Raw genomic sequence first — 27,302 nt, 5'->3', positions numbered from 1 at the left:
CTATACAGATAATTATTTTTATGTGGGAGTGTGTGGTTCCTCACCAATATTTGTGCAAATGGAAGCAACCCCTGTTGCATAAGTCAAAGGTCCAAGAAAGGATATCATTAAATGTTGGATTTTTTAAAAAATCTGCAACGCCCAGGGCTTTGTCTGGCAGTGTAAGACTTTGCGGTCGACGGGCCTTTGCCCATGTAGTAATAAATATAATAAACATTGCATTATTGATGATGATCATCATCACTAATATTATTATGACCTCAATTAAACGCTTTCTCCTTCTCCCATTTCTGCAGACACATTAGCAACTAAAGACAGACAGTTTTGCTGGCCGGCCTTCCTTGGATGCACGGCTTTCCATTAAAATCAAATTGATCAAACCTATTTCCCATTTTCTCGGTGAATGGATAACTCTAATGGGTCACCTCTCAGCGGGGGAAAGGAGGGAGCTCCCTCGTTAAAGCTATTAACACCTTTTGTTGTGGGGCTCCTGTTTTCTTTTCCTTTTTTAAAAAAACACGCCCCTGGGAAGGTTGGAGAACTTGAGACCTTCCAATCTGTTCGGGATTGGGAAAAGCTGTGACTTTTGAGGGAAGTGTTTTAATTACTCGTGCTGCCTCTGCTCTGCTAGGAACCCGTCAGATTGCTGACACTTAAAACAAGTCTTTTATTTAGTGGTGAAAAGCAGAGGCAGCCCAATTAAAGCTGATTTGGACCAAGGCAGTTCTATGGTATTGATCTTGTAGCGTTGAAATGAAATTCCCCCTATTGTTTCTCCCATCATTTCCATGGGGGATATTTCTTTGGGGGAAATATTGCGCTGGAAAGGTCCACAGAATGGACATCTCCTGTGGCCGTTAGAACTTTCTACAGCTGTTTAAACTCAGCTAGGTGGCAACCCTTGGTTGGTCTTGTAGGAAGTTAGCACTCACCCCTCTCCTAGAAAAATGAAATATTTTAGGATATACTAAAAGGGCAGAATATTTTCCCTAAAAGAGAAGTAGAAACTCAGAGAAGCAGAAATTCAGTCCCCCACCTTTGTTAATGGACCATTAAGGCCTCAACCAAGCTCACTCATTTCCCCCCACTTTTGTCAATGGACTATCATCTGCAACATAATAGGACCCATCTAGCAACAGAAACTCCCCACATGGCACCTGGGAAGATTACATCAGCCAGCAAGGCTAGTTATGACCTCTGGCAGCAACCAATCAGGATACTCTTCCTGGGCTCCAGGAAGTTCAAAGCCAGAGAGGGCATAAAACCAAGGGACTCGCAGCATCTCGACCCCCTTTTCTGTTCAGAAACTCAAACCATGTGATCCTGTCCACCATTAAACCATCTTTCCAAGCAGTCTCCATGTTTCCAGTGTCTTTTTCCCCACTTGGAGCTGAACTCAGAAGGATATTTCTTCTAACAGTCTCAAGAAGTTAAGCAGATCAACTCTGGCTAACTTGGGATGGAGACTCCAAGAAAATCTACAAGAGGTGCAGACCAGAAAGGTCAAAGAAGGCCAGAAAAATTCAAAAACAGTGTACCTTTGTTAATGCCAAGGAAAAAAAAGAGAATAGAATAGAATAACAGAGTTGGAAGGACCTTGGAGGTCTTCAACCCCCTGCTAAGGCAGGAAACCCTATAGCATTTCAGACAAATGATTGTCGAATCTCTTCTTAAAAACTTCCAGTGTTGGAGCATTCACAACCTCTGGAGGCAAGTTGTTCCACTGATGTTCCACTGATGTTCTAACTGTCAGGAAATTTCTCCTTAGTTCTAGGTTGCTTCTCTCCTTGATTAGTTTCCACCCAATTGCTTCTTGTCCTACCCTCAGGGGCTTTGGAGAATAGCTTGACCCCCTCTTCTTTGTGGCAGCCCCTGAGATACTGGAACACTGCTATCATGTCACCCCTAGTCCTTCTTTTCATCAGACTAGACATACCCAGTTCCAGCAACCATTCTTTCTATGTTTTAGCCTCCAGTCCCGGCTCAGTGGCTAAGACGCTGAGCTTGTCGATCGAAAGATCGGCAGTTCAGCGGTTCGAATCCCTAGTGCTGCATAATGGGGTGAGCTCCCGTGACTTGTCCCAGCTTCTGTCAACCTAGCAGTTCAAAATCACGTAAAAAAAAAAAATGCAAGTAGAAAAATAGGGACCACCTTTGGTGGGAAGGTAACAGCGTTGCGTGCGCCTTTGACATTGAGTCATGCCGGCCATATGATCACGGAGACGACTTCGGACAGTGCTGGCTCTTTGGCTTTGAAACAGAGATGAGCACCGCCCCCTAGAGTCGGGAACAACTAGCACATATGTGCGAGGGGAACATTTACCTTTACCTTTACCCCTAAAAGTAAAGAAGTACCCAAGAAGTCACTAGAAACTGAGCTGGATTCAAAGAACAAGTTCATTTTGTTTCTGTTCAATAAAATAAGAAAGAATCCTGAACCTGCTTCCTTAGGGAAACATTTGCAGGCAGCCAGTTGATGGAACCAATGATTTGTTTTGTTTTCCTCACGGTGTTCTGCATTATCTCTAGCAGAGATAATCTCAGCTTTGCTTTAAACAAGCAAGAAATGTCTCTTTTAGCTTCCTCGCATGATGGGCGACCACAGAAGGGGTTGGAGGCAGCTCATCCATCTTATTTTCTTAAATGAAGACCTTCCCACTTAGAGCCCCTGCAGGGAAACACTCTAGAAGCCCACCTACCACCAAAAACGTCTTCCTTGGCAGAAGTTAATTTGTTTTTACTTAAGGCATTTTAAGGGAGGGGTATCCATACCTCACTAAACAGCAAAAAAGGCCTCTCACTTAGCACTGCTTTGCTATTGATGGGGGTGGCATTTCAACCACCATCATCTTAATACAGTCTGTCATTCATACGCCGTCTGGAGACTAAAATCAATAAAGAGTGAGAATGGACTTCCACAGCTGGTAGAAGAGGGAGAATAATAATAAAAAATAAAGCTAGAGATGACTAGAAGGAGAAATTTTATTTTCCTTTCGCCTCCCCCCCCCCCGTGTAGGGATTTGCTGCTTCATTAAAACCTATGTACAGGCATGCACAAACAAACACCTATTAATTATTGGTAAACATTTTTAGAGAAAGATGCAATTTCATAGACTGAGCTGATGTTTAATTGGTTAGCAATAGCAATAGCACTTAGACTTATATACCGCTTCACAGTGCTTTTATAGCCCTCTCTAAGCAGTTTATAGAGTCAGCCTATTTATTTATTTATTTATTTATTAATCAGATTTCTATACCGCCCTACTCCCGAAGGACTCAGGGCGGTGAACAGCCAAGATAAAATACAGATAATACAAATATTAAAAAATCCCTTAAAATTATTAAATATTTCGGCCGAAACACAGATTAAAGCACCCAATTTGTAAAATCACGAATTAAAAAAAATTAAAAATTTAAAAGATGGGAGTTAGGCCAGGCCAGCTTGCTGAAATAGAAAAGTTTTGAGAGCACGGCGAAACGTGCGCAGGTCCGGGATCTTCCGTATCTCTGGGGGGAGCTCGTTCCAGATGGTAGGTGCCCCCACAGAGAAGGCTCTCCCCCTGGGGGCCGCCAGTCGACACTGTTTGGCCGACAGCACCCTGAGGAGCCCCTCTCTATGGGAGGGTACTGGTCGGTGAGAGGCTATTGGTAGCAGAAGGCGGTCTCGTAGATACCCCGGTCCGATGCCATGGAGCGCTCTAAAGGTGGTAACCAAAACCTTGAAGCGCACCCGGAAGACCACCGGGAGCCAGTGCAGCTCGCGCAGGAGGGGGGTCACATGGGAGCACCACGTCGCTCCCATAACCACCTGCGCGGCCGCATTCTGGACCAGCTGGAGCCTCCGGGTGCTCCTCAAGGGGAGCCCCATGTAGAGAGCATTGCAGTAGTCCAAGCGGGAAGTAACGAGAGCATGAGTGACCGTATTTAACGAGTCCCGATCCAGAAAGGGACGCAACTGGCGAATCAGGCGGACCTGATATTGCCCCCAACAATCTGGGCCCTTGTTTTACCTACCTCGGAAGGACAGACGGCTGAGTCAACCTTCAGCCAGTCAGGATCGAACTCCTTCAGTGGGCAGAGTTTGCCTGCAATGCTGCATTCTGCAGTAAAGCTGGCTGGGGAATTCTGGGAGTTGTCGTCCTCCAGGCTTAAAGTTGCCAAGGTTGGAGACCCCTGTCTTAGAGAATTTACAGGAATGCAAAGGAAGAGTATGAGTAAAATAGATAACAACAACAGTGAGTGAGCCAATTGAAGTTTGGTTTGGGTGATGGGATCTGGAAAACTCTCAATGGTTGGGTTAAAAAAGAAATAGAAAGTTGCACACCTCTCTTGTAATGAGAGAACAAGGTTAATTTTTGTGGCGATCACTCTCTTAGCATGCCAACGACATGCAGAAGATTCAGAGTTCCCTCCTGTGAGGTTGGGAAAAAAAAATTCCCAGTTGATCTAATAGAGATTGTGCATAATGAGCTAAATAGACTCACATATGTTTGGGTTCTCTGCTTTGACACAAAACCAGCCACCATTCCGTTGAGTTCTGGAATTCCGTGGCTGCATGAGAATGCTCAGATTTGCAACTGAGCTGCAAAGGTCAGGAGTCCAGTTCAAGTGGTCAGCTTAAAGCCATTTCACTTAACTATCCAACATCTTTCAACAATACTACAAATTGGGCCGGGCTTCCATTATATGAAGTGGAATGAGGTGGGATGTGACGAGAGAGATAGACTTTTTACCACTGGTGAAATCCAATTTTTTTTACTATCAGTTCTGTGGGTGCGGCTTGGTGAGTGTGATGTGGCTTGGTGGGCATGGCAGGGGAAGGATACTGCAAAATCCCCATTCCCTCCCCACTCCTGGGGGAAGGATATTGCAAAATCTCTATTCCCTCCCCACTCCTGGGGGAAGATGGTATATGCCGGTTCTCTGAACTACTCAAAATTTCTGCTACCAGTTCTCCAGAACCTGTCAAAACCTGCTGGATTTCACCCTTGCTTTTCACCATGCTTGAAGGAATCCTCCACCCTCAAGGATTCCCCCCCCCATTATTTTGTTTATTTTTATTTATTTATTTGTTCAACAAACGCGACAAATTCAAAGACAAAATAAAAAAATCAAAATGTGAGAGAGGTGAGGTCCACAGTATTTAAGGTACAATGATAGCTGGGAAAGTTATTGGCTGAGACAACTGAATCTGGTAAGTTCTTCGCTCGGCTAGGAAGCAGTTCCTTGTTTAGTCCGTCTCGGAAGTGATAGACCAGCGTTCGACAATTTTGTTAGAAAAATCTATTTTTTTACCATCACGTTTAGAGCGGTTTCAGTGAAGAGCAATCAGACTCCCTCCTCAATGCGTGAAGAACATCAAACACGGGTATTTTTCTTCCTTCAGAGGGGAACAAAAATTGTTCACAAGGATCTTCAAGGCCTTTACACACCCATGGACCTTTCTCACGTGGACCGATGTGCTTTCTGGGACCGCGCCTTGCCTAGCTCGAGAAAGAAGAGAAGAAAGAGCCATTGTCACGAAATAACCCCCGCCTAAAGTACAGCTGGGGCAAAGCCATTAGGGAAAGCAGTCAAGCAGCAGGCCACATCTGTGATTAAATACTCCATCTTCCCAGCTCCCCACTGCTGTATTTACTGCTCCTTAATGTGGCATTGTTTACTCACAATTAAACTCTTTACCATTAATTTAACTTTCAGATGTTGAATTGGTCACACGGATTCAAATCCCAGAGCTCGGACAGATGTGTTCTATACACTTGTTTAAACACAGCTCTCATTAGGAAGTAATACATGTACTGCAAGCTGATTACACCGCTAAGGCAGGGTGCTTTATCATGGATGGAGGGGGGGGTGTCCTCTCCGGAGGCCCCAGAAATTTGTCAGCTGCTCCTGCCGCTGCTGCAGTGTCTTTTCTGCCTGCTCACATAATGAGTGACAAGGAAAAATCCAGGTTGCCTTTTCGGGCAACAATAGGAATTATGTTGCTTCAGCCCACCAGCCCGCCAGCCAGCGTGGCCCCCCTCCCCAAAGAAAGCTGTAGGGCTGCTAGGATAAGGAGACATTAATTGTTGTTGGTCTACATCTCACAGCCCTGATAACAAATGTTTGCAACCAAAGCACTGTTGCGAAGAGATAAACAAGCCTTCCTCCTCCTTTTTCAAGCCGGTATAATTAAGCACAGCCTGCCAATGGAATCAAGATTTGCCTGGGAATATTGAAGCTGTGAACTGGTCAAGGGGCTGGGGTTGCGGGCAAACATTTCTCAGCAAAGAAAGCCATTGCTCCATGGGAAGTGTCCCAGGAAGTATCCAGACAAGGCCCAAGCATCATCACCGTCTGGTGTCAAGCTCATGCTTTCGGCCTCCGTGGAGAAGGAAAAGGAAAAAGTTCAAAGTTGCAATCCGTTTTTGGCGGACAAAGAGCTGTGGATGCGTCAGTCCTCCGAGATATGATGTCAGTGGGCTTTAAGGTTTCTAAATAAAGTTTTAAGAATTCCAAGAACTGGACGTTGAGCTACCCTATAGGACAAGGAAAGAAGGACTGAAGAGCATTTGTATGGGAAAAAGAGAGTTTGGGTTGTAAATGCGGAATGTATAGAAATGAATGAAGAATGAAGAATGAATGTGACTCTTTCCCCAAATTACATTCGATAATAACGGAAGAACTGAATAGTTGGAAGGGACCTTGGAGGTCTTCTAGTCCAACCTCCTGCTCGATCAAGATACCCTATACCTTTTCAGACCAATGGCTAACCAGGCTCTTACTTAAGCACCCACAACTTCTGAAGGCAAGTTGTTCCACTGCTTAATTGTTCTCACTGTTAGGAAATTTCTTCTTAGTTCTAGGTTGCTTCTCTCCTTGATTAATTTCCATCCATAATAAACTAATAAACTAACAAAATCAAAGTAACGAAACTTCTCTTCAAAAACTCCCAATTCCCAAACGGTGGCGGCGTTAATATTTGACAGCTTTCTCATGGTAAATGAAAATTTATGGATGGCTATTTCTTGAACCCAACATCGTCAGCGAGGGGAATGCAAATTCATTTTAAGAGATGACTGACTCCCTTTGAAATTTGATGGACTCTGCCATTGGCCGCTCTTTAGATTGAACCTCTCTTTTGTGAGCCAAAATAACACTCCCTTCCAGCTCTGTTACTCTAACAACTGGATCTGGATTACGGTCCATTAAGCGTTTTGAAGAGCTCAGGCTAATTCTGGGGCATTGTGTAGTGTGGAGGGGAGCCCTTCTTCTTCTTTTTTGCTGAAGCCCACACATTCATGGGTGAACTTTATTAGTATTTGTGTGAGTGCCACACCTGCGGGTTTTAAATGAGTAACCCAACAGTTGTGAGTGGGTCAAAGCAGAAAGCCCAAAGTGCAAAGGTCAAACTATTGTGGATGGCAACTAAAAGAGAATTGCTTGTTAATGATACCTTCTTGAGAGCTTTCTTCAGAGAGTTGGTGGTGTCAAAACACTACCTCAAGCTATTCTAGCATTGTCCTTTGAATAGGGGTTAAATTATTCTGTTTTGTCATTAAGTGGTCCTTGATTGGCAAGCCAATACACAAAAGGAGGTGATCATTAAGGGCCATAAAATTGTTAGGGCCCTTGAAAAGTGAATTGTGAAGCGGAGGCAAGAGTTCAGCCGGGCCTGTCTTTCTTTTGGGCAATTGCAGCTGCAAAGAAAGGATGAGTAAGGCAACTCTTGAGTGGTAACATTAAAGAAGTTCCTTTTGATCAACAAACCCACTCTTTTGGAGATGTGCTTGATTCTCATTTCTTTTTTTAGGTGAAATGGGAATATATGGCCAGTCTGTAGATTGAAATGAATTTTGTAGAGGCTGTGATAAATTGAACAGAATAGGGACCTTGGAGGTCTTCTAGTCCAACCAGTGGTGAATTCTGAACCAGTTTAGTACATATACTGGGGTGGTGGTGGTGTGATCAGCTGTAGCACGCGATCTTCGCAGCCTTTTTTTTACTTTTAAAAGCATTTTTTTACAACCCATTTGGGCGAATAGGTTGTAAAAAAACGCTTTTAAAAGGTAAAAAAAGGCTCTGACGATCGCGCGGCATAGCTGTGATTGTCGGGGCCTTTTAAAAAAATTTTAAAAGCATTTTTACTACCGGTTCTGGAGAACCAGTAATAAAAAAATGCTTAAAAAGTTTTTTAAAAAGTTCCAACATTCACGCATTGCTCAGCTGATCGTTGGAATTTTTTTTTTTTACATTTTTTACTACTGGTTTGGTGAACCAGTAGCCTTTTTTAATACCGGTTCGGGCGAACTGGACCGAACCGGGAGCATTTCACCCCTGAGTCCAACCCCCTGCTTAAGCAGGAAACTCTATACCACTTCAGACAAATGGTTATCCAATCTCTTCTTGAAAACCTTCCGAGTGGAATATCCAAAACTTCTGAAGCCAAGTCATTCCACTGATAGATTGTTCTAACTTCTTCTTAGTTCTAGGTTGCTTCTCTCCTTGATTTGTTTTCATCCATTGCTTCTTGACCTGCCTTCAGGTGCTTTGGAAAATAGGTTAACCCTCTCTTCTTTGTGGCAGCCCCTCAAATATTGGAACACTGCTATCATGTCACCCCTAGTCCTTCCTATCACTAGACTAGCCATACCCAATTTACAGAATATAAAGACTATACAGAATATAAAGTCCTTATGGATGAAACCTTGAGCAAAGCAGTGTACAGCCATAACCCAGATGGTAGAAATTTGCAAGTGTTTTTAGTTAGGAATTTTTACTTGAAGCTAAGCCGTATTCAGAACAGAATTCTAGTTGGGATATTAATTCAAAGTGATGGCATTTTGCTTAGATACAGATATACCAAGTTGTCTGCCTTGTTCATTTCATTTTCCTTGTAAAAACTTTATTGCTCATTAGCCCTTAGCCCATATCAAAATGCAGAACAAAACATAAAACATTACACAATAAAACCATGTGTAACAATGCAATTCAAGAAGATGAAAAGAATAACATAAGGAATATAATATCATGTCTCTGTGTCACACCTACAATTTACCCCAATCAGACCCACCTACGTGGATCTCAACTGAACTATTTTACTCAAATAAAGGGCCATGTTATATGTGATTTTTGAGTTCTGAATGCACATGAAATATATTGTTTTAATATAAGGGCCCCAATAGGTCTTTTGCCTAATGTCCAGTCCAAGATAGGCAATCGTTCTTATACAGTCGACCGTCAAATAATATATGTGTACTGTATATATTTGCGGTGGCTCAGTGGCTAAGATGATGAGCTTGTCAATCGATAGGTCAACAGTTCAGAATAGAATAGAATAGAATTCTTTATTGGCCAAGTGTGATTGGACACACAAGGAATTTGTCTTTGGTGCATATGCTTTCAGTGTACCTAAAAGAAAGATACATTTGTCAAGAATCATAAGGTACAACACTTAATGATAGTCATAGGGAACAAATAAGCAATCAAATCATATTAGGAAACAGTCAATAGAAATTGTAAGTGGTTCGAATCCCTAGTGCCGCGTAACGGGGTGAGCTCCCGTTCCTTGTCCCAGCTTCTGCCAACCTAGCAGTTCGAAAGCACATAAAAATGCAAGTAGAAAAATAGGGACCACCTTTAGTGGGAAGGTAACAGAGTTCCGTGCGTCTTTGGTGTTTAGTCATGCTGGCCACCTGACCACAGAGATGTTTTTGGAAAGCGCTGGCTCTTCGGCTTTGAAACAGAGATGAGCACTGCCCCCTAGAGTTGGGAACATATGTGCAAGGGGAACATTTACCTTTACCTATATAACTGTTATTGGTGGAGTTCCTCAAATACAAATGCATTCATTATAAGGGGCTTGGTTAAATCTTCCACCTTTTTTTTCCTTGTAGAAAAAGATCCAGCAGAATGATAGGCTCAGGATACAGGCTCAGCTGAGTGCCAAGCAAACTGGAGCCCATTTAAATACCAAATGTGGGCATCTGGATGAATAAGGGCCTTAGGCCTTAGCCTTTTTCCATAGCTCCTCTTTTTTCAGGAGCTCTTCAAGGGCCTTCCACAGCCTGCAGCTGAGCCTTAGGAACCACTTTGATAGTTCATGCTTGAAAGACAGCTGGTTGCTGGCATGTCACTTACTCCACGATTCACCAGACATCAACAGTGTCACAACCATGTTGCCTGTTACTCTTGTGTGTTTTGACCTACAGATTTCTTTTGGATTTCCTTCCAACGCTGCTCTCAGTGTTCTTTACTTTGTGCACCAGCTCTATGAATTGTCCAAATCAACCAACCAACAACCAACCAACCAACCAACCAACCATTGTGTTTCTATGTTATGCCTCCAGAAGTTGTGGGTGCTCCAACACTGGAGGTTTCTAAGAAGAGATTGGACAACCATTTGTCTGAAATGGTATTGGGTTTCCTGCTAGAGCAGGGGGTTGGACTAGAAGACCTCCACGGTCCCTTCCAACTCTGTCATTCTATGATTTATGTGAAGTGAGACAATGGAGAACTGTCCTTTTTTATATAAAAAAAATAAAGAGGCGCTCAAGTTATATATACAGAATCTAGAACCATGATTACATTTGAGTCACATTAGAGCCAACTAAGAATCAACCGTACATTGTTTTCCAGTTCTCTTGATAGCCAGGTTTGATTAAGCCCCATTAATTCAGACTATATTTGATCCTGCACATGTAGAACATCGTCAGTTCCTGGAGCCTTTCATCCCATATTCACAAAATGCAAATGGCAAAGTTCAAAGAAGGCCACCATCAATCCTGACCTTTTGCTTTTCTGGTGGCTGAATTGGCCATTACCTTAAAAATGATGTATTGATCTCCGGGCTGCCCTTCCACCTCACACTTTCAAAACAAAAGTTCTAAGCCGCTAGAAGAGCTCACAGGTCACAGCACTGGAGACCCAGGTCCACCCTCAGGAAGAGCCATTAGCTTTGCTTATCTTTTGAACTGGACTGGAGATTTACCTGATGATCCATTATAATTAGGTTATCCTTAGCTCTTATGGGTCACACAGAGAGACGTTGGGTCCTCTTTCCATGCACACACATCTACGCACCCTACCCCAGCCCCGAGGCTGCTAATCTTAATTGAATCCATTTCTTGGCATATGTTGACAATGAAAGATTACTTGAAGCTGGGAGGCCTGGCTGGACAGAGCATCCAGAAGGAGTAGGAAGGGAGAGGGGGGATTTAATGTGTACACTTATTCCCATTTACTTCCATTCTTCAACGTCCTGGGTGATGTACCTCTTGCCACCTAGCTTTTGAGCAATTGCTTCTAAGTGTCCCTCTCTTCGTACTTCCCAAGAGTTGGAGAAACTAATTTGCTTGAGATGTACAGACCAGTGAAGATATTTATTGCTCTCGCCTTCATTTCAACTTCAGTTTTTGGCTGATGGAATCTGGGGATTTCAGCTGGACGTTCTTGGAATCGATACCTTGAGAGATGTTCTGAAGCCAGGCAGCTGGGCATCCAGTGAAGTTGGTCTATGATGTCTCCTTTATGCCATATTGGGACCTCTCACTGGTTTTTCAAATTCAAAAATGCTGGTAGGCAATTAAGACTCCCAATTTGTGCTGATCTCCAACCATTCAAGATAGGAATCTGGTTCACAGGCTATATACTCCATCCTAATACCAAACCTCTTCTAATGTGACTGTTGGGAGATGAGCTTAATGTATCCTATACCTCTAGCCAATTGTTTTCACAGAATTTATTGAATTTCATAGTTGATTGAGCAACTGAAGGATGTTTGTGGAGATAGGAGATGACTCTCAATTTTGTGATCTTCTGGAAGGGTGGAAGAGGCAACTGGGTGAGTTTTTTGAGGAGTAAGTAGTTATAAGGGTGGGAATTAGATATTTTCAGGAGATCAGAGAATCATAGGATGGGAAGAGACCTTGGAGGTTTTCTAGTCCAACGCTCTGTGGAAAGCAGGTGTCCTCATACCATCTTGCTTGTCCAATCTTTTCTTGAAAACCTCCACACTGAAACAATCATCTTTTGGGTTCCCCACTTGTGGATAGATTTTTTGGTTATGATAAGAAATTAGAGAAACGAAATGAACAATCACCTCCCTGATTAAAATTATCTTTGTGTAATGAGTCTGCAACAAAGCAAAAATGGTTTTTTGATACATAAAGAATGAACTCTAAGCAACTCCTTGCAGATAAAAAAATCTAGTTCTTCAGGTCCTTCCGATGACTTCCTGCTTTGGCGGTGCCAAAACCATTCCAGCACCTCCAAATTTTGTGTCCCTGCTCCTCCTGTCCTTCCTTTCACCCTCACCAACCACGCTATTTGGGAAAGCACAGCTGGCAACAATTCACCAAGGTCCAAGGCATCCTTTGAAGGCATTCTTAATCATTGCAAGGGATTCTGTGCCAGTGGTTCTGGAGACAGGGTAGACGTAAATGAAAAATTTTGCTGTTTCAACAAGCCCCATGTTTTTCCACTCACGAGAATTATTTTCTTATTCATATATGACTAAAGGGGAACCATCTGGGACGGAGAACATTTACCCCTGAGCTTTCCGAGAAATGCCTTCCATCCTTTGCCATGAGGCAAATATTCCGCAGATGGGCCTGAACCTGGAAAGAGTTCTGGTTTTTCCAGAATAATTAGAACAGCTTTTTATTGAAAACAAGGTCCCTTGGTTTGTATTTGAGGTCCTCGGTCTATTTTGTTGCTGTAGAAAGAAAGGATCAAAGGTTCTTCTTTTGGGGGTTCAGCCAGTTGAAGGAGAGTTCCCCAACTCCAGTTCCCCCTTTTAGCGAGGTTTAATTCAATTGTGTGATTCCTTTTTTGGGGTGGAATCTGTCAATAGTCTGGCATCCCACAGGTGAAGAATTTATCTCTACAGCCTATTCTCTTAGGGAAGATGGTATCACTCCTTCCAGATGGACTCAGCTGAAGGATAAATTCCATTTCCTCTTATCAATGACAGCCATCCCATTTGCATATTCTGCTGGCGAAACTGATAATGGGTGGGTGGAGTGATTAATGGGCCATGATCTACAGATAGATACCTGTTTGATCAATGTCCAGCAAATGGAACTGTCTGTTGTAGAAAAGACTGCAAGGCCTTTCATCCACCAAGGAATCCCTCCACCGCAAAACTACTCCTTGAGTGAAGTAGTAAAATACTTCACAGTCATTCAAGGCTTCTGGACCATCTCAAGTTCAGAGAAGATAAATTACTCATGAGTAAAAATATGTAACGATGGGTGTCTTGGGCTGTTCCTCAAGATTGCCATTATTCCAGTATTTTCTCTTTCTTATGCTTCTGTTTCCCTTTGGAGAGCTTCTATAAAAACCTCCTCTGTGGGTGTATTTATATGTGCATACACGCAAACATATATAAATACAAATATGACAGACAGAATGATGGAGTTACACAGTTTTCCTCCTCCTCCTTCTCCTCCTCCTTCTCCTCCTCCATCTCCATCTCCATCTCCACCTCCTCTTCTTTTTCTTTTTTCTTCCTTTTCTTCTTCTTCTTCTTCTTCTTCTTCTTCTTCTTCTTCTTCTTCTTCTTCTTCTTCTTCTTCTTCTTCTTCTTCTTCTTCTTTTTTTCTTCTCCTCCTCCTCCTCCTCCTCCTCCTCCTCCTCCTCCTCCTTCTTCCTCTTCCTCCTCCTCCTCCTCCTCCCTGTCCTTCTCCCTCTCCCTCTCCCTCTCCTTCTCCTCCTCCTCCTCCTCTTCCTCCTCCTCCTCCTCCTCCTCCTCCTCCTCCTCCTCCTCCTCCTCCTCCTCCTCCTCTTCTTCTTCTTCTTCTTCTTCTTCTTCTTCTTCTTCTTCTTCTTCTTCTTCTTCTTCTCTTCCTCTTCCTCTTCTCCCTCTCCCTCTCCCTCTTCCCCTCCCCTCCCCCTCTCCCCCTCCCCCTCCCCCTCCTCCTCCTTCTGCCAGGGTATTCCTTTTATAGTTGATTTGACTGAGACCCCTTCAGTGAAGGTTGAACCTTCTCCTGAAATATATTTATTGCGGTCATTTAATCAGAAAAAGCCAGTCATCTGAAGTTATTCCCAAGAGGAGGGTACTTCAAAAAGGAGAGAGTGAGAAAGTACTAAAAAATGCAAATATGTTACCAGTTGGCAGAAGGGGAAGCTTTCTTCTAGTGAACATTTAAGGTTGTTAGACTTTATTGTATTTTTCATATCTTGTTAGCTGCTGAGAGACTTGAGATTGGCAAAGCACATTCGATTAATAAAAAATAATAAATACACAAATAAGATGCAACCCACAAGTCCTTTTCTGAAAAGCTTTGCATACAAGGAGAAATTGATCTTTAAAGGTTAAGGTAAAGGTTCCCCTTGCACATATGTGCTAGTCGTTCCCGACTCTAGGGGGCGGTGCTCATCTCCGTTTCAAAGCCGAAGAGCCAGCGCTGTCCGAAGACGTCTCCGTGGTCATGTGGCCGGCATGACTCAACGCCAAAGGCTCATGGAATGCTGTTACCTTCCCACCAAAGGTGGTCCCTATTTTTCTAATTGCATTATTTTTATGTGCTTTTGAACGGCTAGGTTGGCAGAAGCTGGGACAAGTCACAGGAGCTCACCTCGTTACCCGGCACTAGAGATTCGAACTGCTGAACTGCCGACTTTTCGATTGACAAGCTCAGCATCTTAGCCACTGAACCACCACGTGCCTGACTGATCTTTGGGAATCGGAAATGTGACAACCTCAGTCACATAATCCCCTTTGACGACCTTCTGGCAAGCAAAGTCAAATAACCATGTTACTCACTAAATAGCTGCAGATGATTCACTTAAGAACAGTGGCAAGAAAGGTTGTAAAATGGGGGCAAAACTCACTTAACGGCCGTCTTCCTTAGCGTGAGAAATTTGGGGCTCCATTGGGATCGTAAATTCGAGGTCTACCTGTATCCTGTGGTTGATGGTTGTTTTTTTTTAAAGCCAATGATAAAATATTTCATCACTTGTGCAGCCAGTTGTAAACTTGAGGTTATGATAATGTTTTTCTACAATATTTTTTTGACCTTCACCCTTCCCCTCTCTCCTATCCTCTTCATAATACTATTGGTTGTTGTTTCATCTGTTTAAAGAGCTGTAACATCAGCTGGAGTTGTTTCAGACTTCCTTTCATTAAAACTCAAGAGCAGTTCTCCCCATCCGTCATTTTCTAAAGTGTAATTACTCGAACGATAAAAATAGCTTATTGTAACAGCAAGCCATTGAAAGAAAAGAGTCAGCGTTTCCCATAATCAACATTCTTATTGAGAGGTTTACAATTTGCTTGTGTGAAGAATGAAGTGGAGCCCATGTTGGGATCTGGCATCTATTGATGTTATTTATTGATGTTATTTATTCCGGATGTTAATTTTTAATCCACCTCCTCTGATGATAAGCACTTTGGATGAAAGAGACGAGGGTTGTTGCCTTCCGTTCTGAAGAAGGAAATTGCACCGTGCTGAACAAATGTGAGCAGAGATGCCTGCACCTTTCTGATGTGACTGTTGAGTGGATGGAGGGAGCATTCCCTAAATTTAAGAAATGCAACGTCCCAGCAGGCTGTGAATTCGGAAGGGTGCGCGTGGATTCATATCTTTTTTCTATTTCCTTAATATAACTTTATTTACATTTGAAGAAGAAGAAGAAGAAGAAGAAGAAGAAGAAGAAGAAGAAGAAGAAGAAGAAGAAGAAGAAGAGGAAGAGGAAGAAGAAAGAGGAGGAGGAGGAGGAGGAGGAGGAGGAGGAGGAGGAGGAGGAGGAGGAGGAGGAGGAGGAGGAGAAGAAGTAGTACTAGTCAAATGTGCAGGGGAAAAAAAGAAAATGTAAAGTACTTTTTCTAACATACGCAGTTTCCAGGAATGAATAAATGAATGAATGAATGAATGAACAAATGAACAAATGAATGAACAAATGAACAAATGAACAAATGAATAGCAGCCAGTTTGGTATAGTCGTTAAGGTGCTGGCTTAGAAACCAAGAGAGTCTGAGTTCTAATCCTGCCTTACGCATGAAAACTGGCTGGGTAATTTTGGACAAATCACCAGGAGACAGTGAGTTCTAGTTCCTCACGAGGCATGAAAGCCAGCTGGGTGACTTTGAACCAGTCCTTCTCCCTCAGCCCAACCCAACTCATAAGATTGTTGTCAGCAAAACAGGAGGAGGGAGAAATATTATGCATAATTGTCACCTTGAGTTACTTATAAAATAGTAAAACCAGAATATAAACATAATAAATAAATAAATACATGATTCTTACTGCAACACATTTTGTTGCAGTTTCCCTGAAAAATGCATTTTTACTAGGAAGGATACATTTTTATTTTCATTTTTTTTTTAATGAAACAGCCAGAAAGTGTATAGTAGAATACAGAATATACTAATTCTCACAACCCTTCCGATGGAATGGAATAAATTTCTTTCTCATCCCGGGGTGTGTGTTGTACGGAGGCAAGGAAGAATGGAAAGGGGTGGGCAATGAACAGATTGGACGAATCTTTCCCATTTCTGATGTGGTTTTCACACGCTTTTGACTTGAAGGCTCTCTGTGTTGCAGGGGAAAGTGGTGTGTACGCCATACAGAATGCTGATTTTTATTCTTTAACCTCCCTTTAATTGCTGTGGTCACATTAATAACCCACGCTTAATAACTCACAGCTTGGAATATTATTTAATATGGTTGACAGAGACTTGGTTAAAATGTCAGTGTGGGTGAGAGCTTGATGATTGTCAACTTTGCGTGGAATGGATAGCAAAAGAGCTGGGGGGTTTTTTGTGTGGTTTTGGTCTGGGAGGTTGTGTTGACTGTGAATTTTTTCATCACATTCTTGTCTGTGTGATATTCAAGTTGGTGCCAAAACGATTTATGGGTAATGTTGTCTTTTGTATTGAAGGCTTCTAAGCTAATCCTTTTTGGCTTTCTTGTTTCCTGTTTTCCTCCTTCTTTCTGTACAAATATACACAACTAGCTGGACGCCCGTGCTTCGCTACAAAACTATGTGATCGGGCGTGATAAATTGACACTTAAAGCCTGAAACTTAACGTGGAATGTGTAACTCCGTAGCATCAGAGCATGTTAATATAAGGCAGCTGGCAATTGGAACAGAGGGGCAGGGGGAATAGAATGAGTCACATGCTGGCCATACCCTCTCCCGGTTTAGCGAATGGGTAGCATCAGAGCGTGTTAGCATATGGCAACTGGCAGTTGGAACAGAGTTCTTTTCAGGTGGGGAGGGGGAGTAGAATGTCTAACTCCTTAGCATCAGAGCATGTTAATAATAATATAGGAAATACTAATGCTCTGATGGCCATTTCAAAAAATCCTTTCTTAGTGAGCACCTAGAAGCCAAGAGGAACATACGTGGCAAATTTCAAGTTTGTAGGCTTTATGGTTCTGGAGATTTTGTGATGATGCGTGAGTGGTATTTCACTTTTATATATATATAGATGTGGAGGAGGGGAGTTTTATTACACTTCTATATCGAGTGGTGTTCTATTGCATTTTCTTTTGCCAAGAATGCCAAAGTTTCATACAGGCTTGTGAGTTGAATTCTTAGCTCTGTTCTTCAACAACAATGGAGCATCTGGTGAATGAACCTCCAGAACTGTCGAACTTCCATCTGTCAGAAATGGTGTAGGGTCTCCTGCTTGGGTGGGAGGTTGGACTAGATGACCTACAAGGTCCCTTCCAGCTCTGTTATTCTGAATTGAAAGTAATCAGGCATAGGTGTCGATGGTGATAAAACTGGCATGACACCATTCCACCAATCACACGAATAATGTTCTTCATCCTTCCCCTTTGGTGGGACCTCTGTTGCAGAATGACATCGTGCCAAGCGTATTGGCTTTTTGACACAACCTGGTTGTTTGGGTAACTAAAAGCATGACAACATCAGTTCTAGTTTAGAAAAGCTTCCTAAACAAGCAAGCAGAGTGCCATTGATTGGAAAAGTATTAGGTAATAAAGTAATGTTACAGCGTGTTGCAATAGATACTACTTTGAAGGAAATCCCACTGAAGTTGTTGTGGTTGACCCCAAAATAAATAGTTGCCAAGAGGCCAACCTTGAATGAATTACCTGTACTACTTCTGAGTATATGATTACAGCCTTTTAAATGAAGGGATTTATTTTCATCTTCTTCTCTATCCGCCACTTCTTTTTCCAGATGCTGATTCTAATATTAAACTTGAACGGGCCTGTAACACTAGCTTTCTTTCCACCAGTAAACCCGAGCAAACATCTGTAGCTCCGTAAAGGTTTTGAAAAGGCTAACACAAATGAGCCCAGACAACATGGTTTTGAAACATCCAAACTTTGGCTTTTTTCTCTACTCTTAGCCCCTGCTCTTATTAAAATAACATTTATTAATGTGGAAGTGTATGAGAAAAAAAGAAAGAAAAAAAGAAAAAGAAAGAGAGAGAGAGAGAGAGAGAAAGAAAGAAAGAAAAAGGAAGGGAGAAAGAGAGAGAAAGAAAAGAAAGAAAGAAAAAGAAATAGAGAGAGAAGGAGAGATAAAGAAAGAAAGAAAAAGAAATAGAGGGAGAGAGAAAAGAAAGAAGAAAGGAAGAAAGAAAGAAAGAAAGTTCTCTGCCATGCTTTTGATTCACATTTCTATGTTCCAAACTAGCCTGAATTCAAAGTAAATAAATTTGAAGAGTAAAGGTTTACATTTGATTAGTTACAGTAACTTCAGAGTGATGTAGGGTAAACAAATCAGTCTCACCTATGATTATCAGATTTATTATCAACTTTTCAAGAATTGCAACAGAAGCTAGTCCCCACCCTCCTCTTAATAAATCACCTGCTAAAATTATTCCTAAGAAGCACAGCGTTGGAAGTACATAACTGGAGGAAAGCATCCACTTTAAGAGACCACTTGACCTTTTAAAATAATCAGGAGGTTGAGCAAAAGTTACCCAATGACCTGAAACTGTTCCTAATGACCACTGACAACCTAAGTCAACTTACCTATCTCCAGATTTTGGAGATCCAAAGAGCAATCTGGCTTTGTGGAAAGTGAGCTGCCCTTTGTTACTGACTCTTAGATCAGGAGAAATGCGAATGCGTTTGGAAGACTTCCAACTCCCAGACCCCTAGAAATATGATTCAAAACATATAGTTATCTTTTGACACCTGCCCCTGGCCAGCTAAAACCAAGTTATGTGATCTACCTTTCAATGAGATTATTTTATTTTATTTCTATCCCACCCTTTGTTTTTACAAATAACTCAAGACGGCAAACATAGCCAACATACCTTCCTCCCTTTATTTTCCCCACAACAACCACCCTGTGAAATCAGTTGGGCTGAGAGGGAGGGACTGGCCAAAAGTCACCCAGCTGGCTTTCATGACTAAGGCAGAACTAGAAATCACCGTCTCCTGGCGATTGGCCCCAAATCACCCAATCGGCTTTCATGCCTAAGGCGGGACTAGAAGTCACTGTCTCCTGGCGATTGGCCCAAAGTCACACAATCAACTTTCATGTTTAAAGTGAGACTAGAAATCAACATCTCCTGGCGATTGGCCCCAAATCACCCAATCGGCTTTCATGCCTAAAACAGGACTAGAACTCACTGTCTCCTGGTAATTGGCCCAAAGTCACCCAGCTGGCTTTCATGTCTAAGGTAGGATTAGAACTCACAATCTCTAGCTTTCTAGCCTGGTGCCTTAACCACTAGACCAAACTGTCTCTCTTACTCTTATCCTACCGCTATTCATTACTACTAATTATTTTACTACTTAGTACTACTTGTCCATTTTATTTTCCCTCTGATTGGGGGTTAAGCATTTGAAGATCTTGATTTTAATCTAATCTTGATTGTAGGAAACATGACTTCTGCAATAGAGTAGCAAATGTCTGGAACACTCTACCTGATCCTGTTGTTAGTCTCTCTAATCCCCATACCTTTTACCTTAAACTGTCTACCATGTTCATGTTTCTTAAGAGGTCCCTACGGGGATGTGCATAAGCGCACCAGCGTGCCTTCCGTCCCTGTCCTACTGCCCCCATTTATATGTACTCATTTTATGTGTTTATGGCTATGTTTTGCTTATTTATTTCCTTTTATATGTGTCCATGTCTATACTGTTACTTGTTTCCTTGTACTTGTTGACAAACAAACAAACAAATAAATGCTACTTAAGTCACTCTGGGAAAATGTCGCAATTGTTCTGAAATATATTGCTCAACTGCCATGCTAGAACTCCTTTTGTCAATGGTCATTTTCATCATCATTGCTTCTTTTTCAGATGGCTGGCAACTACTCAGGGCAGAGTGGGAAAGTGGAGTTATTTCATCTTAAGAAGGAAATAGAGCACACACCCAAATAACATGGTGCTTTTCACTAGGCACAGAAAGGCAACTGTGATGATGCAAGAGAGAGTCAGAAACAGATGAGTTTTTTGCCAAAAAGAAAGCTGGCCTTTGCTTTGACACGTTGCTTGAAATGTCACTCAGATGTCTTCCCTCTGGATTTAGTATTCCCAAGAGATTGGTAGTACACCAACATGACTCATCCTGGCATACCAAGATTCTGAAACTTATGATTTGTTATGGTTGCAAATCTCAAAAGCTAAACTCCAGTTCCACGGCAATAGGTCCCCTGTGGCTTGACCAGGTTTGTTTTGGTTTGCTGACAGCCAGGAAAGGAGGCCATCATTTGATGATGCTTCTTCAACATTCTTGCTCTTCACAGAGATGGGGTCAATTAGAGCTGGCTTTCCTCCCTTCTCTTATTTCTTATAGGGAATGGTTCCAACTGGTAGAGTTTAGGCAAGATGCTCACACTTACAAATCAACAATGCTTTAAGCTTTCATAAAGATGGAGAGAAACCACCTCCAGTTAAAACCTAAACAAACTCTGAAACTGATTTCCAGGAGAGTTGAGAACCTTCATGAGTAGAGAAAAGAGAGAACAATGCTTGAGCGGATTTAAAGCACTGACAGTCTAGGATTGCGGCTCAGAGACAAGGCATTTTTGTTGTCCATAGTGCAGTGGTGGGATTCAAATATTTTAACAATCGGTTCTCTGTCCTAATGACCAGCTGGGTAGGCGTGGCTTGGTGGTCATGTGATCGTGGGGGCATGACCAACTCAATGTCACTCACGTCGATGGACGCTTTGCCTTAGTTGTTACAATGTAATAAGGGTTAACCAAAGAGGCAGTTTCTGTAAACAGGGCAATAAAGATTAGGCTAGAAACACCACCAGAATGTTTCCTTCCTGCCTTCCTTACAGGATTAGCCCTGTAAAGTGGAAAAAAACAAAATAAGATTTCTTCCAACAACTGGTTCCCCGAACTGCTTAGAAAGTTAACAACTGGTTCTCCTGAATAGGAGCGAACTGGCTGAATCCCACCACTGCCATAATGAAGAGGAAGATGGTACCATCATATGCCATGCACATGAATTCATTGAAGCCTGGTACTCAACAAACCCATCGAACCAGCCTACGAGCCTGTAAGGAGTTGGATCAATCGAGCGACCGATGAATGACAGCACCAACCACCTCTTCACCAGCTGACCTTCGCACGACACGACCGCTAAGTTGTGCAACGAACTGACCACATGATCACAGATGATCTATATACTGTATTATTTGGACTATAAGACACTCCGGACTATAAGACGCACATTAGCTTTAGAAAAGGAAAACAAGGGGGGAAAAAATCTGCCTCTGCCTCCCAGCAATTTGCCTCCTTGCAGCAAACAGCCTGGTCAGCTTTAGCACAGCCTGATTTAGCACAAGCAGCTGATTGGCAGTTGGATTGGCCTCCCAGAATACCGCTGATCAGCTGTTCCAGGCTGCGGGATTCGCCGCCACCATCCCCGCCTCCGCGCGCCCTATTTTTGGCATCCGTGTGTCCGGTTTTCACCCCATTCCAGGCAGTGGGAGAGGCCACTGCCTATCACTATCGATTGTCACTGCCATTCGGGAAAGTTTCGCCATATGGGAAAGTTTACTGGGTGGACAATTGAAGACAGCAGAGTAACTAAGTGTCAGTAGGACAGGCCTGCAGCTGTCTTCTCCAACACCTTGTGGTCATTCTCCAACATCTACAGCCTGAATCATTCAGCCTCGAGTAGCTTAATAGTGTGATTGTTGCTCTGAACTGTCCCTCAGTCCATCTTAAAAAAAAAAAAACCCGATCGTATCTTAAGCACCGAGTGTACCATACAGTTCTTCCTGCGCCGTGTTTCTCCTCGCCACTCTACACACATTAGCTAATGATCCTTATTTCTAATTAGTGGAAATTGACTATGGTCAAAAGGGACACTTGAGTCAATTAACCAAATTATATATTCAAATCTCCGAGCTCCTGACCCAAAGCTTTTTTTTTTTTTAAATGGTTGATGAAGACATCACCAAGCAACTGCGGAGCCCAAATTAAAGTCCCTGGCTTAGGTGACGGGTAGAAGTGGGAGAATAACACCGTAAGAAAGTGTAGCTAATCTTATCATTCTGGAATGGAAGCTTTCCCCTGGAGACAGGAGCCTGAAAAAACCAAAGGTCTGATTCGGGAATTCTCCTAGCCACTGCTGCTTGTCCCATTTAAGTCATTTCAGATTAAGTTCTTTTCCGTTGCTCATGGCCAGGTCAGTAGATGGTCATGAATTGGTGGTCTTCAGGCCAAGGAAGAGTCATGAAGGTTACACCAAAGTTGAAGGTTCCTGCTTGGCTGTTTTCTTCAGCTTCACTGAAGCAAAGGACAAGAAGCAGGTGAGAAAAGATCGTTTTGTGACAGGATGAAGGGAAGCTTGATAGCAGTCATGTCTGACCATTATTTAGCAATTTGCTCTGTTTATAAGGTTTGTGAGCTTCAATTTGTGTCACGTGCAAGAAGGGAAATGAGAATAAATATTTGTACTTGTCCTGAAAATGAGACTCTTTGGCAGAAGCTATAGACTGCGTACACAGTCCTAAAATACATATGTACAGTTTGACCATCAATGATCTCCAGATGATAATACAAGGCCATTAATTATCTCCAAAGTTTATGTCCTTTACTGTTGATTGCCTGAGATCTGAGTTGACTCCACTGGGCTTCTTCCACAAGTGAGCCACAGTGGCGCAGTGGTTAGAGTGCAGTACTGCAGGATGCTTCTGCTGACTGTCGGCTGCCTGCAATTTGGCAGTTCAAATCTCACCAGGCTCAAGGCTGACTCAGCCTTCCAAAAGGTGATGTGGAAAACAAATTTGAAGAAATATATTGTTAAAATGGTAAAATGATTAATAAGGAAATATGACATGATAATCTGGTCCACCTTTAGAAAACAATGGAGATTAAGATATAAGTGTGAAATATTAAAAGGATTGTGTGCAAATTAAAGGATAAAGAATATTGAAAAATGTATGTGATAAAAGGGAGAAATAAAAGAATGAAATGAAATAAGATTAAGATTAGGAGGTAAGGGCGGATGGCAATATTGATTATATATTAAATATAAATTAGAGATAAAAAAAGGAAAAGTAGAAAAGGAATACAATGGCAGAAATTGAAATATATAAATTAAATTTGGGGAAAATAAGCTGTATGAATTTTGACTCGGTCAATACTCTATTCAGAAAAAATGTATGTTTGTCTGTTTAAAAAAAAATAAAATTTTTTAAAAAAAGGATGACTCAACCTTCCATCCTTCCAAGGTGGATAAAATGAGGATTTAAATTATTGGGGGCAAGATGCTGACTCTGTAAACCACTTAGAGAGGGCTGTAAACAGTGGTGGGATTCAAATAACTTAACAATTGGTTCTTTGCCCTAATGATATCTTCCAACAACCAGTTCACCAAACTGCTCAGAAAGTTAACAACCGGTTCTCCCGAAGTGGTGCGAACTGGCTGAATCCCATCTCTGGCTGTAAAGCAGTATAGAAGTCTAAGTGCTATTGCTACTAATCTGAAATCAGATTGGCACTCAGGAAGCCAAGCCATCTGATTATCAACTTAATATTTGTTCTAAAGGAAATAACTGTGAAAATTCTTGCTCCATCCTGTTTCCCACCTTATGAGATTTCCATGAATTTGCCAAATGGAAAAACATCATTATGGTCAGCAACCATTTTTCATCTTCTACTCTTTCACCATTCTTGAAAAGTCTATAATGCTGGGATAGGTGGAAAGAAATAGAAGATGGCTAGCAGCAGCCTAGATGGACCTGAAGGGTCTGGAGAAGTTTTATCTTCTTGGTCACTAAGAGTCAACATGATGAAAAGATGATGATGATGTTATCCATTCAGTTGTGTCCAACTCTTGGCAATTTTATGGGCCAGGTCTCTCCATCTCTTCCCACCTTGCACTACTTCTTTGAGTAGAGTCTACACAATCCATCCAAAACAATCTTACCAGTCTTACTTTGCCATGGACTCTCAAGACTATTACAAGACCATTTCTTTATTTGCCGAGAGCCACCACAGCAAAGAAAAAACTAGGACAGAGGACTGAGCTGGGTGGGGAGATGGGACTGTTTTCAACCCCTTCAAGACCCTCTTTTTGCAATCTCTGTTTTATTTGTATATTTAGTGGGACTCCTGGCTGATGAGAAGGTAGCTGCTGGTGAAGATGTTGGAAAAGTGATGGGGGAATGGGATGGGAGAGGGGAAGGCAGAGCTTCTGCCATCCAGCTGTAAAATCTTGACACTGCACCGAGCCAAAATTGTATCACCGAAGCTCTAATTTTATTTCCTTGGAGAAGTAATTTTGCTTTGGCATTTACAGTATTTCCTTTCCTAATTGCATCTTGTAATTAACACAGGAAGGTAAACAGTAAAAAAAAAAAAAACTAGCTGGTTTGGGAATTAGAAGGTGTTTTCATCTTAAAAGTGCTTCCTCTTAAAAACAACTTTCTTCATTCTTTACTTGAGTTCTGCCAATACAGCTGTCTATTCTCAACGTACAAGGCTGAATTTCTAGGAATTGCAAAACAGGCAGACGCATTTTAGCCTAGGTAATGTTGCAATATAGCTTATGTGGTTGGTTTTACTATGTTCTTTCAACTCAGGATTACTTCAAAGAAATTAAGAGTAAAATTGGATTGATTGGTACAGTTAATGTAAGAATGGCTAATCATTCATCCTAATATGAGATTTTCCATTTTCCTTGGACTCATAATCCTGGTTTGGTTGTAAAGCCTATATTCAGGGGGAGGAAAAATAAGCACAATATAGTGCTTAATTGACTCTACAACACAGTCCTTTCAACAGTTCCCAAAAGGCTCCACACCCATGCTTTTTAAATGTTTTTAATATGTTTTGTTATTGTTTTTTTAACTTTGGGGCCAAATTTATATGTATCTTTTAAAATTGTTTTTAATGTTTGTATCTATGTTTTTTACTTTGGCTGTACACCGCCCTGAGTCCTTCAGGAGAAGGGCAGTCTATAAATTTGATAATAAATAAATAAATAAATAAATAAATAAATAAATAAATAAATAAATTAGCACCGCTCAGGTGAGCCTGATGACACAGAGAAATCTCCAGGTGACCTTAATGACTCGACTCGCTAAAAGAATGCAAATGTCCAGATGTCTGCAAGGAGTATAAATCCTTCCATTCCCCACCATCCACTTAAGAGCTGAAGAAGCTTCTCGGCTAAGAAGCGAAATGTCTTCAAAGAAAAACCAAGGAAGTCCAGTTGCCTCTTGAAAAAAGCACCTTTGGGACAACCGTGACCTGGAGGACGGAGAATCTCCATACACGTTAATTGACTGATTTAGAGAACTCTACCAGAAATATTAGGGTTTTTCACACAATCAACCAATCAACTTACAAAAATGGAAAATTGGGAAAAAGGGGGAAAAAAACCTAATATTTTTAATAGAGTTGGCCGTGACGAGTTGGCTGTGGTGAATTGTCCCATTCTGGCCTCAAACAATGCAAAAGGAAGTCAGCACATTTCCCTCCTGTCGTAGGAGGGATGCTGCTAAGAGAGAGAGAGAGAACATCCCGTTGTAAATCCGAAATCCACAAAAAGAGAAAACGGACGTTATTCCCGGCCCATTCGCTGTCAAAGGGAAGCTCTCACCGAAGCGATCTGCAGATAACATGCCCCTGACTTGTGCCTAGCACTCATAAATGCCAAGTTGTGATACATTCAGAGGTGGGGTTCAGGAGGTTCTGACCAGTTCTGGAGAACCGGTAGTGGAAATTTTGAGTAGTTCAGAGAACCAGTAGTAAAAATTCTGACTGGCCCCGCCCCTATCTATTCTCTGCTTCCTGAGTCCCAGCTGATTGGAGGAAATGGGGATTTTGCAGTATCCTTCCCCTGGAGTGGGGTAGGAATGGAGGTTTTACAGTATCCTTCCCCTGCCACGCCCACCAAGCCACACCCACAGAACCGGTAGTAAAAAATTTTGAAACTCACCACTGGATACATTTCTTGGTGATGGTCACAAATATTAAAGGAGGCAATAAAGCTTCTAATATCTCGTAAGTAAGCTGATTTTTCTAAAGGGCTGGAATCAGCCGTTGTGGGAGAGGCAGGGAGCGTGGGTGGATTTCTGGACTACAAGGCCTAAAGCAAAGTCTCTCTCTCTCTCTCTCTCTCTCTCTCTCTCTCTCTCTCTCTCTCTCTCTCTCTCTCTCTCTCTCTCTTTCTTTCTTTCTCTTCCTTCCTTCCTTCCTTCCTTCCTTCCTTTTTCTTTCCTTCTCTTTCTCTTTCTCTTTCTTTCTTTCTTTCTTTCTTTCTTTCTTTCTTTCTTTCTCTTCCTTCCTTTTTCTTTCCTTCTCTTTCTCTTTCTCTTTTCTTTCTTTCTCTTCCTTCCTTCCTTTTTCTTTCCTTCTCTTTCTCTTTCTCTTTCTCTTTCTCTTTCTCTTTCTCTTTCTCTTTCTCTTTCTCTTTCTCTTTCTCTTTCTCTTTCCTTCCTTCCTTCCTTCCTTCCTTCCTTCCTTCCTTCCTCCTCTTTCTCCCTCCTCCTCCCCCTCCTTCTTTTGAGAAATACCAGTTGGGTTCTTAGCCTTTCTAAGTGTGAGTTTCAATCTGGCAGCTTCTCCAGGTGATGAGTTAGCAATTGATGTGAACAGCCTCCGAAAGGGGCCTTGTTTTCATATCAGGAGAAACAAATGAATTCACCCTGAACAACAGTTTTTGTACTCCGGGAGATTAATATCTGTGTTGCTCAGGCTTGCTGAAAATAAATTAACTTGTGATGACACAATTACTGTCTTAACAGCATTCATTGCAGACAATTACATGGTATATAAGATACTTAATGTAGTTTTGTGATGAATTTAGGAAATAATTGAGTCAGATGCTGGTGCTTCATTCCATATCGTGCGAGGACATCAGTAAGTGGGTGATTTCCAGTAAACAGAAATGTAAATCAGGTGTTCT

At 42.0% G+C, this 27,302-nt stretch overlaps 1 long non-coding RNA gene across 2 annotated transcripts; it reads right to left on the bottom strand.

Annotated features, from left to right (window-relative positions):
* Positions 1-3,684: 3,684 nt before the first annotated feature.
* On the bottom strand, positions 3,685-26,554 carry LOC148112262 (uncharacterized). 2 transcript variants are annotated; one of them, XR_015729590.1, is made up of 3 exons: positions 26,334-26,554; positions 18,945-19,069; positions 3,685-5,483 (listed from the first exon to the last, which is right to left on the bottom strand). It is a non-coding gene; the product is annotated as an uncharacterized LOC148112262 (long non-coding RNA). The 2 variants fall into 2 exon arrangements; XR_015729591.1 differs by lacking the exon at positions 3,685-5,483 and adding an exon at positions 16,332-17,850.
* Positions 26,555-27,302: the final 748 nt, after the last annotated feature.

This window comes from Pantherophis guttatus, chromosome 11, assembly GCF_059756535.1.
Source record: "Pantherophis guttatus breed Tessera chromosome 11, ASM5975653v1, whole genome shotgun sequence".
Classification (NCBI taxonomy): Eukaryota; Metazoa; Chordata; class Lepidosauria; order Squamata; family Colubridae; genus Pantherophis; species Pantherophis guttatus.
Note: the sequence above shows the minus strand (reverse complement) of the source record. Positions and strands in the feature narration are given on the sequence as shown.